Below are 6000 nucleotides of genomic sequence, written 5' to 3' on the forward strand. Positions count from 1 at the left end.
AACGGGGTTTTCCCACGAGCTATAGAAGTATGAAAAGTGTTTGAATGGATTAGAGCATGGATCAGTGGCATAAAACAGTAGGTCATTAAACGGCGTATGATAATCTAAATGGGGGGAGGGGTTACTAGTGGAGTTCCCCAGGACTGGCTTAGGGTCCCTTACTATTTATTATGTATATAAACGACTTGGACAATGGGATTATTAATAATGTTAGTAAGTTTGTGGACGACACGATAATAGGTCGCCAAATTATGTCAAGGGAAAAAAGCCCTGCAAGAAGATCTTAAAAAATTGTTAGCATGGCTTATTTTGTTTATATAAATCCATTACGTTCATAGAGCAACGAATATAGTACAATAGGTACTTTCTATAAATATACATAGTTTACATGACACGCAGTCCACATTGCTGCATACAGTGAAGCTGTATGGAAATAATGTACATCATGTAAGGTGAAATATACCAGTAACAATGGCGAGGTAAGCTTTATCATCGACCAAAGTGTGAGTGGCGAATAAAGACAGTATCTAAATTATGTTCAGTTAAGAGAGTGATACACATGTATTATGTCTTGGCCTTGGGACAACAGGTCTCTTACTGAAGGATATTCGAGGCAGTAGTAGACGTGACTGTTGGCGTTGGGACGGTCGCACAGCTTGCAGGTGGAGTAGTATGTAACGTCTCCTGCCGGGTAGTTATTGTTTATGCGAACAATGAGTCCGTGCCTGCGATACCTCGGGAGGGAGGTGTGGTCGTAGTGTTGTAGTGATATGTTCTGTGCACGCTCTGTATTCATGCGGTGGAGAGTGGTAAGAAGAGCGGCAGAGTGTATGACCTTCCTGTAGCAGAGGGTGTGGTATCGTCGGGCAGCGACAGTTCACACACTTTCTTTTTTTCAAGATCTGCCTTTTCATTGGAAGCGATTCCAACATGGGAGGGAATCTACAAAAAGCATATGCTGAGAGACTTGAACTGCGAATAACTGTTATAAGATATGGTGGATGAGGGGGCGGTGTGTGGTTTGTGGGCAGACTGGGCACATTATCACGCCATTCATTCGCCGCTGTCAGAGTAGAGTGACAGCCAACAGGGCCTGTAGTTCACAGTACGTAGAGCTGGACGAGTTGGGTAAACTGCGATCAACCCAGCCTTACTCAGGTGGCTCCACATCCAGTGAGTAGATGGCGCACCCCGCGCTACCATCAGGCTGTGAGGACCCGTCCACATAGAGATGGTGCGCGGCAGGGACAGAGGAGGATACTGCAGTGATGTTTTTTTTTTTTTTTTTTTTTTTTTTTTTTTTTTTTTTTTTTTGAGGAGGAGGAGGAGGAGCGGTAGATCTATCTTTGAAGTAGATGTGAAGGTGACATGAGGCTGTGAAGTCCTCCATAGAGCCATAGGGACGTCGATGTGAAGGCGCTGCAGGATAAAATATACTGTGTTAACGAGAGTGCAGACGCCGGGACGCAGAAGAGGGCGGTGTGCGGCGGGGTCAAATGAAGCTCTTAGGACATGGGAATAGTGCAGGGCCAGATAGTGTGAGTGGAGGCACTTGACGCTGAAGGAGATTTTGGCGTATATTATTTCAATAACTGAAGGAAGACTTAGATCAGTCTGCATATTTACTACTCTAGTGAAGGTGGGGTATCCAAGAATGTACCGCATCACTCTGTTCTGGAATCTTTCTAAAGGTACCAAGGAGGTCTTAGAGAGTTGAATAAGGGCTGGGGAGAGATAGTCTATGACTGGCCGTATGAAGGCAAGGGAGCCCAGCAGCATCGTTGATGAACCATTTAAGGTACGGTTAGTCGACGAAAAGCTTGCAGTCAAACTTTTGCAGTCGTTCATTCTATGAGTGGTTAAGGTAACGTTACACTAGTTACGATAAGCTTGCAGTCCAACTTTTGCATTCGTTCATCCTTTAATAAGTGGTTACACGTAAGCCCAGCCTTAAGGTACGGTTACACTAGTAGAAGAAAAGCTTGCAGTCTAATTTTTGTATTTGTTCATCCTACAAAAAGTGGTTACATGTAAGTCCAGTTTTACCGTGTAGAAAAATCCCCACCAATCACGTAAAAGGAGCTACGGCAAACTCCACCCTCTATCCAGAATGGGGAATCTCATTGGCCTATGCCACTTTCTCAAATATTTTATCTCAAATAACTTTGAACGACACGCGATCTCTAAAATGCATGTTTGACGATCTTTGCATATCTTATACACACGCATGCACACACACATATACTTGTCGCCGTGATGGAGTGGAATACTGAAGTTATCCATGCTCCAATAGAGAATATACGACTACAAGAGGCGTTTTGGGATGTGAGGCATCCCGACCATATAAAGAAATAATGTAATCTCTCTCTTACTGAGTCACTTCAATTACCATTTTCTATGGATGACAAATATCTTCTGCCTGCGAGGATCGTCAAATATGCATTTTAGAGAGATCGCGAGTCGTTCAAAATTATCTGGGATAAAATATTTGAGAAAGTGGCATCTGATGTGTGGTCTTGTGACGTAACGGGTGTAAAAATCGTGTATTGAAGCAACGAGGGAGAAGTACAGGTTCTCAGGTGACTGAAAATAAAAGGTTGGTAGAAGTGTGGAGATGTAAGAGGCGTAATTGGAGTAGTACTTCGAATTAATGGAGATGCGGAGGCGAGTGTGAAGAAGGGAAGGTTCACTTGGTAGAGAGTACAGGAGTCCAAGTGCGATGTGGTCAGAGAAGAGTGTCTGTATGGGAAAGCACTTAACGTGTGTCGCTACTAGACCAGATGTAATTATGTGGTCGAGCGTGCCTCCTCGGGAGTGCATGGCACCAGGTGCGGATACGAGGGGTACGCGTATGGTACGAGTATGGTACGCGTTCATTATCAGTCAGTACTTGTATGTGATGGGTATGTCGTTTTCGTCAAACATTATATATGATTTTACATACAATTACGAGCAAAACAGACTTAGGTTTCTAGACCAATCTCCAAGCCAACAGCATTATTCTTGGGGTTAAAATATCGGCGTGTTTCAAGTATCGGTTATCGGTTCGCCCCCCCCCCCCCAATTAACATTCCTGGATCCGCGCCTGCATGGTACCCCTTGTGAAGCAGTATGTGAGGCGGTCATGGCACATGTTCGGGGAGGGGAGACATCTCCAAAGGCTGCCGGGCGTCGAAAGCCCCCATATAGATCACGCCGCGAGACGTGGGTGGGGGAATTGCAGAATGATATTTTCTAAAGTAGAGTAAATATTGTAGAGTCGCAGTTTCCCACTGCCTGTGAATATCTCAGAGTTGAAATGTCCTGTCATCATGGGGCAACGTGGGCATCACGTTATCATACACTATACTCCTCATACTGCGCATGCGCAGACGGGTGAAGCACTGGACGGGGTTTGGTCAAAGATAGGATTTCCTATTGGCAAATATTGACTAAGTCCTAAAGCCCCCAAAACCAAATAAACTACAAGATTGACGCCTGGTGCTTACTGTTGTGCTCTACTAAGGTTGGAAAACGGTAGCTTGCTAAGTCCTCTAAAATTTCTTCGAAAAGTAGGTCACTTGCGGATATGTTTGCGTCCAAAGCCAGAAATGGTCGATCTGTTCGCATGATCGATGAAATGGCAAATGAACTTCAATACCTCAAAGTGCAATAGGTTAAACATAGTTTTACACAACCCAGAAAGCAGATATAGCTTAGATAACACCTTTTTAGAGAAAAATAAATACGCAGCAGACTTAGGAGTGCTAATGAGCTTGGCATTAAATCCAGGAAACCGTGCATTAGCTCCAGTAATAGAGCTAACAAGGCATTGGGTTTCATTGCCAGGACGATTACAAATAAAAGTGCAGAGATAGTTATCAAACTATATCTAGCGTTAGTTAGATCTATCCTTGATTATGCGGCACATTTTTGGTCTCCATCATATAGAATGGATATCAATTCACTAGAATCAGTACAAAGGAGAATGTCAATGATACATGGGCTCAGAAATTTATCTTACGAGGACAAGCCAACTTAATTTACATTCCCTGGATTATAATTTATTTTTACTATAAGCGTTACGTCTATCATGTTTAATAAGCGCTGTACGTTTGTACGTATCATTGAACATTTTTCTTTTTATAACTAATATTTTCAACAGTGGCATCATCTCGTGTGCCTTGAAGAAATGTTTCGAACCGCTGTAAGGCTAAAGTCCGGACAGGCGACAGCCCTGCAACCGTAAAAAGAAAAAGAAAAAGAACGAAGCTAACAAGCAAAATACGCACGTTGAGCGTCGCTCCTCTGTACCTAACAGCCGTTGTATATACGGCTCCAGTAGCACTAGAAATACTGTCTTCAACCATTCTTGGTCGCACAACACAACAATCTGGAGACTCCACACACACATGATCTCCATCCTAAATCCAAACCACACGAGAAACTAGCATCTTCCTCTCTACCATGTGGCTAATGGAAAATATCTCAGAATGAGAACATGCATTCCCGCCTCTCTAATTCAGCATGAAAAAGAAGTCAATTCCAACACGTTGGTCACAAACTTCACCCAATTTGTGCCCAAGAAAACTTTAGTTAGAAATAGCCACCTAACAGAAGGCGGCAATAGATATAAGGCTTTTGACAGTCCTTAGACACATCTTGCATTAATAAGTAGATAAATAAATAAGCAAATGATTAAATGGATAGATAAATCAAATAATGACAAGTAATGTAATGTAATGACAAGTAATGTAATGTAATATAAAATAAATGTGCAAAATGTAAAAAAAATAATGCAAAATAAATATAAAAAATTAGAAATCAAATAATGACAAGTAATGTAATGTAATGACAAGTAATGTCATGTAATGACAAGATACAAGTAATGTACATATAATGACAAGTAAATCAAGTAATGACAACGACTATTTTCAAAACTTCTTAGCCGGAAGTGATTACCTCACAAAAAGTTACTTGGTATCAGCACACTGTTCAACGAGGTCCCCCAAGATGCAATGTGAATTGTTGGTGTATGGCGAAGCACGTACTTATGTAGTAAAAACATGTGTTTCTCGAGCTTATTGTAGTTCTAATTGTGGAAGCTATGAGTATCCTTGTGTGTGCGCCACCAATTTCTGTGTTCAATTGAGCAGTCTGGCTAGGGAGATATTGCATCACATTCTGTAACTTTCTTTACTTTTTCAAACGACGCATCATACGCTGTAGCAACATTGTTTGACAACAAAAAATAACTGTTGACACATATTAATGTCTTATACACTTGATAAGACTCTGAAGAACAGAACGTTGTGCTATTAAAAAAAATAAACTCGAGTATACCCTGCGAAAACGTTTTGTTTGTAAGTGCTACGTTGCCCGTGCGTGTCCTCCATCCGTCCTTGGGGATGGTTGAACCTCAAAACGTTGTGCATCATGACGGAAAACTCTTCAGTGTTGCGTCGTTATACTGTTAAAAAAATATACAAGTAATCCATTTTAAACATGGTGCCACACCAGCCTTCTTTGCTGTTCCAACCATACTGTAGTGATTTTCAGACATACATCTCACATATATCATCTTGCATTTGTTCTAACAATATGAAGGACTTGTGTGATGATTTAATAGATCGTGCTACCGAAGAGGTAGTACATAGTTCAGTAAAAATGTGGCGTCAGCCAGAATAAAACGAATATTCCCCTTGGTATTGACAGTAATACTCCTTCCATACCGAGCTAATAAAAACCGGATAGCGTTGGCCAGAATACAATAATTTGAATGTTCAAGGACAGCAATGCGAGTGATAATTTTCCTATGACTGCATGGAATTGACGATGACCGGGATAAAGTGCAGTATCTGTTCATTCGGTGCTCCACTCAATGTCGGTTTATATATATAAATAAATATACAGTATATATATATATAGATATATATATATATATATATATATATATAATATATATGTATGTACATATTATATATATATGATATATATAAACACATGTACATATGTATATAT

The sequence above is a fragment of the Oratosquilla oratoria genome, chromosome 24, assembly GCF_046742065.1.
Source record: "Oratosquilla oratoria isolate Oo_2021 chromosome 24, ASM4674206v1, whole genome shotgun sequence".
NCBI lineage: Eukaryota > Metazoa > Arthropoda > Malacostraca > Stomatopoda > Squillidae > Oratosquilla > Oratosquilla oratoria.